The 15,583-nt window shown below is 41.6% G+C and overlaps 1 pseudogene; it reads right to left on the reverse strand.

The window, feature by feature from the left end:
* Positions 1 to 9,267: 9,267 nt before the first annotated feature.
* Positions 9,268 to 11,553, reverse strand: LOC115666882 (protein NRT1/ PTR FAMILY 4.5-like; annotated as a pseudogene).
* Positions 11,554 to 15,583: the final 4,030 nt, after the last annotated feature.

The raw sequence follows: 15,583 nt of genomic DNA on the forward strand, positions 1-15,583 counted from the left end.
GCCGAATGGCCTTCTCACGGCTCCCTTGGCTTGGCCAATTAATGCTTGTAGTTATGAAAGGGGTCCCTAAAGTCTTATGGCCAATTAAGGCATGTCATCATGAAAGGGACTCCAAAGTCAAGGTCATTAATTAGGCTTCTTGAACAAGCTTCATTCTTGGCCATTCATTTCCAAACTTGGGCTTCAAGTTTTGACTTCGGTATAATCATCCAATTCTAAGCTTGCTTCTCTCTCTCGGTTTCCCTTTGGGCCGACCTCTAATCAAAGCATAACATGTCTCATTTGAAAGATCATAACGTGTAATTTAAATCACCAGAAGACATCAAGTCAAAATTTCAACATTTTCGGATAGAAAATGCTGAATCTTTGAAATCTGACAAAACCGGATAGCTTTGCACTGTTCACGAAATCGGACTTGAAAACATAGTAAATGGACTCCGAAAATTCTCAAATATGAATATGTCATAAACAAGGCCTTAACAAACATTTTTCATGTAGAACACGAAATCTGAATCTCTCTGTAAACGCCATTTTTAATAGCTCAAAGACAGATTAAAAATAGTTCGCTGGAACAGAATCCTTGTTTCTCAAATTAAGCTCTTTCCAGAATCCAAATCATCTCGAAAAATTCCCAAATTTATATACATTATAGAAAAAGAAGTTCTCAACAACTTTTGTGAAGGAAACTTTTCCAAAATCGTCCCAGAAAAGCTTGTAGAAATAAAGAAAGGGTGAACATCACCGAAATACCCATTCTGGGCAGTTTTACACGGTCCGGAAATGAGGATGTCGTACTACTCATATCAAGTCCAAAAATTATGAAATTAAAGTATGTAAAAATTCATGATGTTTGGAACAACTTTCAACAATAAAGTGTTTGGAAATTCGGATCACAAAATTCTCCATAAAAATAACAAAACGAAGGGGTACAGAGGATCCGAAACTGGGTTTTCCAGAACAAGAGTAAAACTTGGTTCCAATTGGAAAACTACCAAACTTAAACCATAACCATTTCCCAGGGACTGAAATTGAGGATGTTACAAAGAGGGAGCAGGTGGAGGTCGGATCGCCACCACGAAGATGAAGAAGACCATGATGTCCGTGGTCGAAAAGACACGGATGGTGATCACAACCATCGAGAGGCTTCGAATGTCCAAGTCGGTGGATGAAAGGGCAAGCTCTCATTCGAGATAATTCCACTTGATGACTACAATCTCATTCTAGGCATGGAATTGTTTGACACTACGAATGCTATGATAGATTTGAGGACCAAGTTGATTGTCATCACTGTGCCCGTCAATGGTGCCGATGATTCATGGATTGACTGAGACAAAAGTCCTCTCCACGATCCGACTCGTAGACAATGGACCAAGAGTTGAGAAGTCTATGACCGAGTTCCGCACGAAGCCAAAGCCAAAGGTGGATCATTTCCTTCAATACGACATGCCAATCCATGTGCTATTCCCGGAAGTGGCAAACTTGCCGTCCAACATGGAGAAGGCCAAACCAAAGGAGCTAAATGCCAGACAAGCCGAGAAACCAAAGACGAAGAAGCCTTGGAAGAATTGGAAGCGCTCCAAGAAGCCATCAATCAAACCCAAGTCGAAAGTGTCGAGAGCATCACTCGAATGGATGGGGGAGAATGCCACGGTCGAAAGGTTTCCAAGCGCCAAAGACCGTGCAACATTGACAAAGACTCGTCCAAACCCTAATGAAGCTTTTGGAACATTCTCAGGGATGGGCGATATGGTGATTGTGCCGTATTCTAAAGAATTTTCGGTATAAAATACCGATAGTTGGTGGACGGGTAGATGTGATATTGGCCACTAGATTGATAGTCGATCAATGGATGTAATCTGAGGCCCTCTTCTATATAAATGAGCGTCATCCTTCTCATTTGTATCCATCCAATAATTGAATCAATAAAAAATATTTTCTCCCAGAGCTTCTCTCTCTAGATTCTCTTTCTACGAATTGGGTGAGTGAGTGAGTGATTGAGAAAAGGCTTGGCTTAGGCACTCCAATGATCCAAAGAAGCCTAAGTCGCCGCACAGGTTGTTCCCCCGTGACACAAGGCCATGATTGCTAGAGCTTCAGCCCTCATGACCACGGAAGCTTGAGGCAGCAATGTGGAACGCCGACGTGCAGCGTCGTTAGTGTCCGTGTCGTCGAGACAATATGAGGTGACAAAGGCGGTGGCCGGTGGTGTGGGACGGTTTGGATTGGTTTATGTCTTTTTTAAATTATTTTATGTTGCAGATTTTACACCATGGTGCCACATGAAAATTTCAAACATATCATAACACAACACTTGTTCTATCACATATCGACTGCCCCTCTTAAAACTAGTCAACCATTAAGAAAAAAACAAAAGTAGCCCTCAAACTTTTTTAATGAACAATTGCGGGTTTCAACTTTTGTTCAATTGAATTCCTAAACTTGGATAAATTCTCTCAATATAATCCTTTGTTAACAAATCTAATGGCATTAGCTGATGTGGACGCAAGTTTTCATGTGGACGCAATTTTTGACGGGGAAAATTATTCAAAAAGTTCTAAATTTATTGCACTTTTGTCAATTCAGTCATAAAACTTTTTAATTATGTCAATTGAGTTACAAACATTTTCACGTTTAGCCAATTGAGTCCATCCAGCTAATTTTGACTAAAAATTACTGACATGAACGTCGACCATCCTATGTGACACAGCTAATGCTGACATGGATAATTTTTAATAATATTTTATGAATTTTTTTGATTAATTTTCATTTTTTTATTTTCTTCTCTTTTCCTTATTTACTTTTTTTATTTTTTATTTTATCTTTATCTTTTTTCTTTTCCTTTTTTCCTCTCCATTGGCCATCGCCGAGCCTCGTCGATGGTCGACGAAGGTTGCTGACCTCGGGCGAGGGATGCTTGGGCATGGGCTAGCGAGACCAGTCCTCGCTAGCCTAGCCCAGGCATCCTTTGCCCTTGTCAGCCAATATTGAGGGTCGTTATCATCTGGGCTGGCGAGGGCGTCCCTCCCCCGAGGCCCGCGAGAGTGCCCCTTGCTCGATTACCCTTGCCTGTGGCAGTGGCCGGTGGAGGGAAAAAGGGAAACAGAAAATAGAAAAGAAAAAAAAGAGAAAAAGAAAAAAATTAGCGAAGGAAAAGAGAAAAAAATTAATAAAAAATAGAAAAAAATATATTAAAATATCATTAAAAATTGTGCATATTAGTATTAGTCCTGCCACGTAAGACGATTAACGTTCACGTCAGTGATTTCAAGCCAAAATTGACCGAATGGACTCAAGTGGCTAAACGTGAAAAAGTTGAGTATTCAAATGATACAATTAAACGGTTTATGATTGAACTGACAAAAGTGTAATAGGTTTAGGACTTTTTGGACAATTTTCCCATTTTCGACATGACGATACACTTAAGTAAAATCATGTGAAGTGAATTTATAAAATTCATAAATTACATTGAAGAAAATGACACTTTCATACATGTCTAGAAGCACTTCCACAAATTTTTTTGTCTCACTCTCTCTACTATGTAGATGTGTATTCGATGCTCACAGGGACCGAATCTCAAACCTAGTACTCTCCACCCCCACCCTCACCCCCACCCCTACCCCCAATCTCTTTACCAATAGGGCCGCATGCCTATTGGCGTACTTCCACTTGCAATTTACTATGCACAAAACCAACATGAGGTTTACGTTTCAGTCACAGCCACAAATGCATGCTTAGCTCATTCAGGGGAAAGCTGCAACCTATTTTATATTGGTATGCATGACGTCGACAACGAAGCCCATCCCATTTCTTATCCAAACATCGGCTCTAGGATGGTCTGGTCGGGCTCTTCAATGTCCTCTCTTGTCACCTTCAGTTGGTCAGTTCTTAAGTTGTATTGGTCGTCCCTCTTCATCACCACATCCGGCTTCAATAAGCCCCAGCCCGATGGCTGAGGTGACGTCATTAGTGTTGGCACACCAATCGGAAGCTTATTGTTGGGGTTACCCCACATCGATGTTAGAAGGGGCTAGTGGTCACTTTATAAGTGTAAGGGAAAGTCTTACTCTTTGAGTTAACTTTTGAGGTAGAGAGGTCCGAGACCACTCAATATTGGTATCAAAGTCCAGGTTACCAACTAGTCTGGACCCAACAGTCACGTCGGAGATACATGTTGTTGCTACTTCGACCTAGGACCTGATGTGGGAGGGGGAGATTGTTAGGGTTATCTCACATTGGTGATAGACGGGGCTGGTGGTCAGTTTATAAGTGCGAGGGAAAGACTTACTCTTTCACATAGCTTTTGGGGTGAAAGAGGCTTAAGACCACCCAACACAAACCTCCTCACAACTTATCTTATCTCAACTTGAATCTCTAATGTGCACCCCAACGTGCACCTTCATCCCTATTCTCTTTCTCCAAACTGAACCATGAAGTCTGCCATCGGGCCTGCAACTTATCTTATCTCAACTTAAATCTCTAACGTCTACCTTCATCACCAGTCTCTTTCTCTAGACCGAACCATGAAGTCTGTCATCAAGCCTGCGTTGCTACCCACAATGCTCATCGCCCAAAAATCGTGTTGGTCACCAGATTCCTTTATTTAGATATTCACTAAATACCGGAACAGATTGGGGGCTCCAATCTACCATAAGCTCTGATACCATTTGTTGGGAGTGTGCAGCAGAAGCTTGATATCTTTGAGCAGGGAGATCACCAAGAGGGAGCCAAGTACGGGGTCGCCAACATATTAATTTGGACCCACCTACACTCAAAAGTTTAAGCCAATAAGTTATGGGCCAACTTGGATATATTAACTATTCTGTAGCATATCAATTCTCAGATGTGGGACTTCTGGAACACAACTCACATATGCATTTCAACACTTATCACCTTCACATATCACGTAAACCAAAACACAAACAAAAGAAAGTTCCCACCAGTTACTCAACGAGAAAGAGCAAATTCACTTGGCTTAGAATGTACATCAGCTTAGGAACCATATCCCGCAAAACATATGTTAATGAACAGATCTACATACCTCGGTCGACCTGCCATGTGCACCAAAACTTTCCATAAGTCTTAGCGAACTCCTGAATTCTACTTCTCCACAAAAACTGGTACTCGAGGATGAATCTATAGGCCTGATTTTATTAGTACCGCCCAGCTTGTATTAAAGATACATGAACAACAATATAACATCAATGGCGCGCGAAGAAACCTCATACGCATGAGAATGCTAGAGCTTTTGCTGCTTCGATGGTAGAGTTCCGAATACTATTTCAGATATAATATACTCCACCCCTGCATAGGAATTTCCCAAACTTGACACATTCGGTAAGATCAGACTGATCATTCCTTCTATTTGATTCTGACAAAAAAAAAATCCTTTTATTTGATCGGTCGAAAGCTTTAGCCATAGTAATTCTCCTCATTTGGAAGATATGTTTTCCTTCTTTTCTTTCCCTCGAGTCAAAATCTAAAATGTTACGACTCATGCTGACTTTTTTCAAGTCCAAAACTCTTGAAAGTCAAGAGTAACTGACTAGCCGCGCCAAGCCATCTAGAAATAGTAGTGCAGGTGATCGATAGAAGCCATGGACATTCCATGAGATGACAAGAGCATCACGTTTGAATTCCTAAGGAGGACCCATCGACCAATTAGAATGTCGGGATGGACGCGTCTAATTTGTGACATCTAGTTCTCCATGAGGGTTTTGGAGTCCTATGTACTGCCGGGGGTATTCAGTAGTGGCTGTCGTCTAAGGCGTGGTATGCTAGGGTAAGACCATGGAAAAGGAGGCTGTTCGAAAAAAATGCGGAAGAGCAAACACAGAACACAGGGATTTACGTGGTTCGATCACAACGTGATCTACGTCCACGGGCGAGGCAAGATAAGATTCCACTATAATCAAAAGGAGAGTACAGTTTTCAGAAGTCGAAACAACGACAAAAGCTCACGGCTCACAAAACTCTCAGAAAACAAAATTCTCTCCGTACATCAATGAGAAAACTTAGCCGCGGTATAAATAGTGCTCCCCAAAAAAATTTCCTCGGGGACTATGCCCCCGAACCCCCCGAGACATTGGTTCGCTTACTCCAGCTTGGGCGGTCTGCCATGGAGATTTATTCACTTGCTCCAGGTTGGGCCTATCAGCCCAACCTTCCACGTCACTAACCAAATCTCAATTTTCTCTCCACTTTCGGGTCGCGCAAAAATATATGTCGGGTCGGGTCATCAACCGGACCGAAGTACATAAAATTCAAGACATATTTAACAGAGGCAATGCCACCGCAGAGACTGGAACAAGACCGAAAAATAGAGCAAGGATTTAGGATATGACATGAAGCTGGCCCAGTGAAGTACATCATTTGATGGGTTCGACGGAACAAGCGAGTACCGGATGTTCGGTTATAAGGGGAGTGGGTCGGCTGCCTAATTAAGCACGGGTGGAGCCATCGACAAATGAAGTTTCTGGAGGAGACTGGCCAGAAAGAATTGGATCATCTGTTCTTGCCACCTTATTGCGTTTTACTAATAATGTCCAAATGGCTTCCTCTCAAGGCCATTGGTCGATGATAGCTTCAGGGCGGTTGATCTTCTCTGCCACTTAATTACCTCTCTACTTCACTGAACAAGATGAAAATTGACAAAAATACCAGAAAATTAATAATTACAATCTTTTTTCACTCATCCCATGGACAAGCAATTATATGCAGTGTTTTCACATCCGAAACCCGATAGGCCGGTTCAACCAGTTGAACCGAGAAATGGACCATGGTCAGGTCTGGTTTTTCTGGTTCACCTGGATTGGCCAAGGACTGGTTGAACCCGGTTCAGCCGCTCGGCTGGTGAACTGACCACCGGTTGGACCGGATCTTTTGACCAAATTGTTGACTTGGTGGAAAACGTTAAAGAGAGGTAAAAACTCCTTGACCTCTTGCAAATTGAAGAAGATCTTATCCACATGAGTGAGCACTCCCTTTGGTTCTAATATGCATACTTAATTTCCTATGAATTTCTTCGTAAATGATTCAATTACTACGACATGGCAGTTGAATCGATTGACCCGCAAATTAGAACCTAGGCCGGTCGAAACATTGATTATATGGGCACATATGTGGCACACTCTACCCAAGCATGTGCATATCATATATATATGTGTGAAAAAATTATTATACATTATTTTAAAAGACTATTTGTTTCGAAAAACGAATGATCTGGTAAATATTTTTCTAAAAACAAATGCTTATGTTGCTTATAAAAATGAATGAACAAAAATATTTTCACCGTTCACGAATGTATTTAGACATAAATTATTATCGATAATGAAAATATTTCTTATTGGCTTATTATTTCAAGCGATACAAGTATTCATTTATAGGAAAATATTTTTCAAATCATTCATTTTCCGTGAATGAAACAGAGCCTAAATAAATTCGATTTTCTATCCTTCATTGAGATAGAAAGAGGATAGAGAATGTCATTGGTCTAAAATATGAGGGAGATAACTTTCTAGTAGCAGAAAACCGGCCTTAATTAATCACCATAGCATCATTATCCTATCAGTACAAATGAATTTCACTCTGTAACAATTTCTCCTAAGAAAATTCCTTGTCAATAATGTCCACAATCTCATTTTAAGAGGGTATAGATCAAACCGACTAATCATATAGCAAGAAGAGAGAGTTCGGAATTATAATCGATGAGGCGGGCATGATGGTTGTCGGCATCGTAGACGGCAGACTGGAGTAATTCCTGGTTGAGCCGTGTGCGAGGTAGTGGTGCGTCTCGATCTGGCGGTGTGTGTCGTGGCTGTACAGGGAGAAGCTACACGCGTGCTGCTTCATCCGCTTCACCAGCACCAGAGACTGCATCAGCTCCGCCCCCTTCTGCAGCACGTGCTGCCCTATCGTCGTCGGCTCCCCCGGTTGCTGCTCCTCCTTCGACGGTGGCGGTGTCGTCGTCGTCCGCTCGTAGCTTGAGGCCATTTTTGGAAATGAAGTAAAACCGAACTATCTCGTTGTTGTGGGTCTCTTGAGCGTGCATACTTCATGCAATTTCTTGGAAGAGTTTGGTAGAGCTGGGCATTTGTGATTGACTAGTGTTGGGTCGATTTTGAGGGAGGGCGTGGAGATTGCGTGGATGCTGGTGAGGAAACCAAAGCAATGCAAGTTGGCTCAAGAATCGCGCCATTCCCTGCCAAGTGTCAAAGTATCACGTAGAACTAGTAGCATGCTCACTCGCGCACGTGAATTTTCTTCATTATTGCGACAGAATTTACTTGTTAGATCGTAAACTAATTCTATTAATAGTATATCCAAAATTTTGGTCCAAATGTAAAGAAGCTAGTGGCCCAAATCAGGTTGTGACAAAGTTCAAGCGAGACTTGAATTTGAAAGATGTCTGTGGCGATTGAGCCATTTAGGGCTTTGGGAGAGTAGCACTAAAATTCAAATTCCAGTAAAGCAATTGTGATTTAGCTCAAACGTCAAACTAAGATGGAGATTGTTAAAATATGTCTTGAGTTTGAGCTCAAAAAGGAAACTTTCCTAATTTGAATAAATTTCATAGTTGGAGTAGTTTTCATATTTTGGATCTAACTCTTTTCTGTATATAAGGAGTGTGGCTTCTTATGAATAGTATCAAAAGAGGAGTTTCCGTTTATGAATTACATCTTGAGTGTTTGAAGGTGATTAAAATTTTTGGTAAAATTTGTTAATTTTTTTATAAGATTGAGAGATTATTTCGTGAGGAATTATGGACCAAAATACTGTGTGAGTTATTAAGCTGGAAAGCATCGAAAGTGTTTGAGTAACTTGCGTGTGGTTGTAATCTCCATTGTATCGCTTGATCTATAGTGAAATTTGTTGCTACTTTTCCTGTGGACGTAGATCACCTCGACCGAACCACGTAAATCTAGTGTCCGATTTATTTCTTTGTTTTGTCTATTTCATTGTTTGATCGCTTGATTCAGCGACAAGAATTAAGTTGGGTTGAAGGTGGGTTGTCACTTAACCCATTAAAATCCATCTTTTTTGGCCTTTTTTCTTTGCAACCCATATTTACCCATATTTCAATTTAAGCTGACCCATTTATGATCTATTTTCATAAATATGAGTTAACATATGGGTTTCTGACCCATTTTGACAACCTTATTAAGAAGAGAGACTAATTACGGGAAGATTACACGCGCTAGTTGACATCATTGCACCCCAATTTACCAATTGCTTCGGGTCCTGAGTCTGGAGAACCCACCCTCGCCCTTCTTCACCCAAAGCAGAGCAAGGGACACTAAACTGTAGCAACATTCAACTACCGATGTGATTCAATTTGACTCTTCCACTTTACAGTTCTTCACTTCCTCACATGGTGTTGATCTCATTGGTGACTTAGTCCTGTACTTGTACCTCCTTGCAACAATCAAATAGACGGAGAAGTTGATCAAGCTAAGCATGGAAAGCAACAAGTAGTACAGGTTCAAATGGTTCTCGTTAATGTTGTTCCCGGCCAACCAGCCTCCGCTCCTTGTTATCCCCTTCGTTGCTCTGTTCACAATGTTTACCATTATCGTGCTGAAGAAGTACCCGAGTGCCTTGGAACTCCAGAGGAAGCAAGTCGAGACTGATTTGAGCCCCTTCGGCGCTTCAGAGTAGAAGAACTCGAGGAGCCCCACGTTTGTGAACATGTCCGCGATCCCGTAAATGACGTACTGGAAGGACAGCCAGAACGCACTGATTGGGAGCGGTTGGAGCATCGGCAACGCGTTGAGCATGTGCCGGTTCCTCGCCACAGCTTTTCGCTTGACCTCAACCGCCGCAGCCACGGCCATCAAGACAGAGGACAGGACCAGGCCGACCCCAATGCGCTGCAGGTGCGTGATACCGGTCAGGTGGCCCGTGAGCTTGCGTGCAAAGGGTACAAAGACCCGGTCATAGACTGGGATGATGACGATCATTAAGGCGGTTGGGATGATGGGCAGGGAGGCGGGTGGAATGTGGAAGGACCTAGTGATGCTTGTGTCCATGGTTTGGCCTTGTTGGATGGAGAAGGTTAGGAGCTGAGCAAGGCATAGGGTCATGATGATGGTGCAACAGAAGATAGGGACCATGCCTATTATGATCTTGGCATTCTCCACTTGTGTGACGTGGCACAACGCCCATCGATTCGGCACTTTCGCACCTCCGAATTGCTCTGGAGAAGTTGTCTGGATGGCTGCTTTGTCAAGAAACCTAACAAGCAATAAGAGGAACATTGAAGCAGTTTAATTGTGATTTTTTGCTCAATTTTGGATGTCATTACTTTGATTTTCCTATTATTTGCAATTAGTATGTCTAACATAACATTGATGTTCCTCACTAAAGGTGAAATCAACCTGAAATTGTCAGTGTGAGGTAAAAATTCTGCTTCCGAGGCAGCTTCTCTATCTTTATCAAGTTCATAAAGCTCTGTTGGGTCCTCGGGAAGTTGAAGATCTCGTTTGCTGATTGCAGCTACATATACCTGCACAAAAGAACAAAATCGAGACAGAACAAAAATTGGAGGAGTGGAATACATATATGAAAGAAGATGATGAGCTCATACCTGAATGATTTCGATGATAGCACTCGATTTCTGAACTATCTGAATCCGGTACCGCGGCAATCCCACGGCAAAGACGATTATTGCCAAGATCATGGCAATGGAAGACAAGCCGAACCCCAAGTCCCATCCTTTGTTATCTTGGATCCAGACAACCAGCGTCAGGCTCACCACCGCCCCGGTGCACACAGACAGCATGATGCCGTTGAAGAAGCTTGACATCTGCCTCGCCTCTGTTGAATCTCTGTGGTCAAACTGGTCGGCGCCATGGGCTGGCAGGGACGCCCTCATGCCCGCGCTGCCAGCGGCCAACAAGTATAAGCCGAGGAATAGGAGAGCAGCGTTTCCGCCGCTGATTTTCTCGCAGTGGGAAGTGGGATCGAAGACGTTGCATGGCGGTGGTCGGAGCTTCGGATAGTGAGCTTGCACTGTTAGGAGTGCCAGTCCCTGTTTGAGCATTGCTAAGTAAAGTTGAGTTGCTCAAGAGCTTTGATGGGTTCATGAACTCATCCATAGTCTATAAGGGGGCTTCACTATACTTCACAATTAGAGTCAGTTAAAATCTGGAGGAATCAATGTGTGAACAGGGACAAAGATTAGAACTTGCGACCGGCGGGGATCTATGAGTAGTCAATGAAGACTCTTCTTTCCTATTGCTAGATGATTTGTTCGAGTCTAAACAAAGTTCAGAGATCACTAGTGAAACCAATTGCCAATTCAGTTACTATGTAGTATAAAAAGAACTATTCAGGCAATATGTACCAGGAATTCGACTGAGAGTGAAATGAGGACCGTCTTGCATCTGCCAATGAAAGTGTCAGCTAGAATGGCTGCGAGTATGGGGAGGATGTAACTAGTCCCCAGGAAGTTTGTGAGCTGGTTAGCTGCATCAGCTAGCTCAAAGTGCATCACTCCATTGAAGTATGTCACCAAGTTGACAGCGAGTGCAAAAGTCGCCATGTTCTCAAAGCCAAGTGCCCCTGCAGAATTTGCAATTTAAGCCAAAATGAGACAATAAAATAGGGTCAAAATTGCTTTAGATCATTATGATACAAGTCAATTCAAATTCATTCATCAATTAGGTACTGTGATTGCACAGCATTGACACTCGAAAATGCTTGTGGGATGCTCAATTACGAGTTGCTATTCAGTCATCCCTAAGGATCATGTGTCATTGCTCGCCTACCTCTGGGAGATGTTCAAATTAGACGATCAGGGATTAGTGAGATAAACACGGTGTAGGAACCTCTCGACTATCATCGGTCCAGAAATCGACACGTGAAACTCTAAGAGGTCCTAAAATCCTTTTACTGGCGTAACGATCATAGCAGTGACAATCGAAGTAAAATTAGTACCTACCTAGAATGAGCAAAGAAACCCTCATCCCACCATGCTTGTGCTTCAAAGCTTGTCTTCCCTTCCAATCCACCTTCCCCTCGACAAATTCAGTCTTGGTCTCCTGCATGACAGCATTTAGGTGGATAAAGAACAGAATAACAAAGACAAAGATGAAACCTACACAAATTTATGAAGAGAAAAGAGAAAAATACCATAGATAGGTTCATCTTTTCTTTATCAGTAAAAACAGGAATAAAGCGAAAGAAATAGAACAATTCTTGTGGATCTCTTTAACGAGCTCAAGTGTAGATACTTGAAGAGGGAGGATTCACATTTGAAGATTCACAAAAATGAATCTTTGTGAGTAACAATCGATGAATCCCCAACCGAGTGCATCCAATAAAACTTTGTGAGCACCGATCGATGATTCCTCAGCCGAGTCCCGACAACAAAGATACGACTAAGACAAAAAGTGGGGCATATGATCTTGAATCTAAACAAAATCAAGTCAAGTTGTAGAGGGCAATTCAACATCTCACTATCAAAGATACGACTAATTGTCAATTTGTGCATGCCAATAATTCATTTTGAGCAGATCCTGAGCTTTATGAACATTAATGTGCTTGTCATAAATTTTTTAATGGAGCGGGACCTATCCCATACTGACCCTAACTTTGACTTGTGGCGATGTATTGATAAGCATTTTTTCATAAAGTTATCCATCTTTATAACGCACTCTCACCTAAGCATACTTAACATTGGAGTTGCAATGCTAGCTAATGCCCGTTACACCAAAAGATGTCTCTTTTGGGTCTATTTTAGTTTCTCGTACATATGCTAGGACAGCTCCCTTTGCTCGATGCATTTCTTAGTACATTTCTTCTCCCTTTATTATTCTGGAAGTCTATTAGGAGCCACACGTTGTTCACGCACCTCTTGCCTACGATCATTCCCCTGTCTCGTCGTGGTTCCTCGTTGTTACCAAGAGACTGTGATGGTACGTCTTTTACATAAGCGACAAGATGGTATGTCCAGTTTCCTAAAGAATAAAATACAACTTAAATCTTTTGAGTTTCAGCATTTGTGAGATTTGGTCCTCTTAACTTTTGCTCTGTGCAATCAAGCCCCTTTTGTTATCTTTCTCAATATGTGCAAATTTGGTCCTCAAAAAGAGTGGATTGCTGGCGTTGACTTTCCGCTTTAGTTTGTGTAATCAAGTTCCCTAAGTTTCTTGATTTGGGCAATCAAGTGCTTCGTTTACCCACTGTAACTCATATTGTCAAATTAGAGTTTCTTTCTTTTCCGAGCTTGTCTTTTGCTAATCTCGGGCACTCATTTGGCACCATGTTAGCATCATTTCCCATTTTCTGTCACATCAGCATGCCAACTCATTTTTATTATATTATCGAGCAAGCATGGCCTCCAAGAATGTATGTCATCTGTTTTGATTCAATAAAATTTCATGCAATTTCCTTATTGTTTTCAATCTACAGTCTGTGCATCATTAGTAATTCGAGTTTTGCTACGTCCTTGAGGCTTTAAGACATATAAGAATCCATTTACATTTGATTCGAAGTTGAACTTAACAATTTAATTGGCCGTCAATCAACCTCAACCGAACTTTAATCACTAATTTAAACCATTGAGTTTCTAGACAACCACAACACTGCAAAATTTCACATAACACGTCGTTTTGGTGTCCACAATGGGAGAATAGAATGTCTTGCCAAATTACTAGAAGTGTGTCTAGGCTTCAGAAATCTAAAGCCAACCGCTTAATTAATCTGTAGTTCAATCCTAACCCAGCAAAAGTCTGCTGCTGGAAGTATGCAAGAAGATCCCTTTGATCGATTCACTCGGATCATTTTAGAGATTCAAGATAAAACCTCAAATTGAACACACTGCCTCGATGAAGCTGTACTCTGGCATCATGGTAAAAGAAACAAAATGTCAAATCATTAACCATGTCGATCAACATGTTGAGAAGTTAACAACGAGGATTCATCGAGTCGTCGGAGGGCTGATAATCCCATGACTGACAAACTAGCTGGATGAGTGGCTCGAACCTTACAGCCAATTTTTGAAAGGCAAAGAATCATCGATAGCATTCTCAGAACTACGTCAGAAGACTCGTCGATGCCTCTGAAAACCAAAGGATGAATGCAAGAAACCTCGTCGATAGGGCTCCTAGAGAAATTCCAAATGGTGCCTGTGGGAACAACGGCCATATCAATGGATGAACTCCCAATAGAATTCATCCCAATTTCTCAGGGAATAAATTAAAAAACTTATTGCGCACCACACTCACCAACCGGATAAAGCTCTAGCACCAAGAACATGGGGCATCTCCTGAAAGGAATCATTACGATCGAACAACCAAAACACCCTCTTCGAGGAAGATGGAGGATAGTAACTATCCTCGATCTGGCATTAACCCAAAAAGGCCTAGACATTAAGGGCGTGCATGATAACCATTTTATTTCTGGCCAGATCTATTTTTCTGTTCCCGAGAACAGGTTTAGAACAGAAATCCGTTTGGTAGCGCAATTTCATTTTTCTATTTCCGGAACAAATTTTTAGTCAAGAAATAGGTTTGGAACAGAAAGGAGAAATAAAAACTTTCTACTTTTCTGTTTTTGGAACAAAGAGAAATAAAAACTTTTCTCATCGCTCGCCCTCGCCTCCCTCCGTTGGCTGGCCACCACCGCCACCCCGCCGGCCGCCGCCGCCCGTCGATGAATGGAAAAGAGCGTAAGAGGGAGATATTTAAGAAGGCCTATCAAACGAATTTATGTTCCAGGAAGATAAATTTTATGTCGTTATCAAACGCACGTCTCTGTTTAGAAAGTCATCCGGGGAATATAAATAGAAAAATCTATTTCTAGCCAAATATTTATTTCAGGAAACAGAATTGTTATTATTTGCGCCTTAAGAGCGACCCTTTAGAAGAAGGGAACTATCACATGGAGCCCATAGAGAGGCCGATGTAAATAATGACAAGAGAAGTAGAGAAATACACCTAGCCCCCCTGTTTTAGGCGCATAAACACAACGAAATACGAAAAAGAAAAAAAAATATGAACTCGTCGATAAGGCTCTTGGACATATTCCAAATGGTGCCTGCCAAATGGTGCCTGCGGTAACAACGGCAATATCAGTGGATGAATTCCCATTAGAATTCATCCAATTTCTCAGGGAATAATTTTTTAGGCACCACACTCAACAACCGGAGAAAGCTGTAGTACCAAGAACACTTTCATAGGTACTTACTGCGTGGAATCTTTCACATACGAGGTTGATGCAGCTGAACCCCAAATTGCCCAAACTAAAAAAGTGAAAAAAAGAAGAAAAAACCTATAACGATGTCATAACAAATCAAAAACCTGTTATGATATAACAAAATAACGTGCAATACAATAATCTAATCATCTATCATGTAAAATAGTCCTCACAAAACACATTTCAATGTCACAAGAACAAGAAGTCCACAACCAACCCTAACATCATTGAGGAAAATGCCCAACGAGTCTCCAACATCCATAAACTAAATTAACAAATATCATCAACACCAACAACATCGAGGAACAATCCTCATAACAAGCCACAGAAGTCATCCGTCAATGAAAATAACAATCGACGATCCGACGATTCATTCATAACACTAAGC

Source organism: Syzygium oleosum, unplaced genomic scaffold, assembly GCF_021117445.2.
Source record: "Syzygium oleosum isolate NSW1041296 unplaced genomic scaffold, Sole_v2.1 Sole_v2.01, whole genome shotgun sequence".
In the NCBI taxonomy this organism is placed as follows: domain Eukaryota; kingdom Viridiplantae; phylum Streptophyta; class Magnoliopsida; order Myrtales; family Myrtaceae; genus Syzygium; species Syzygium oleosum.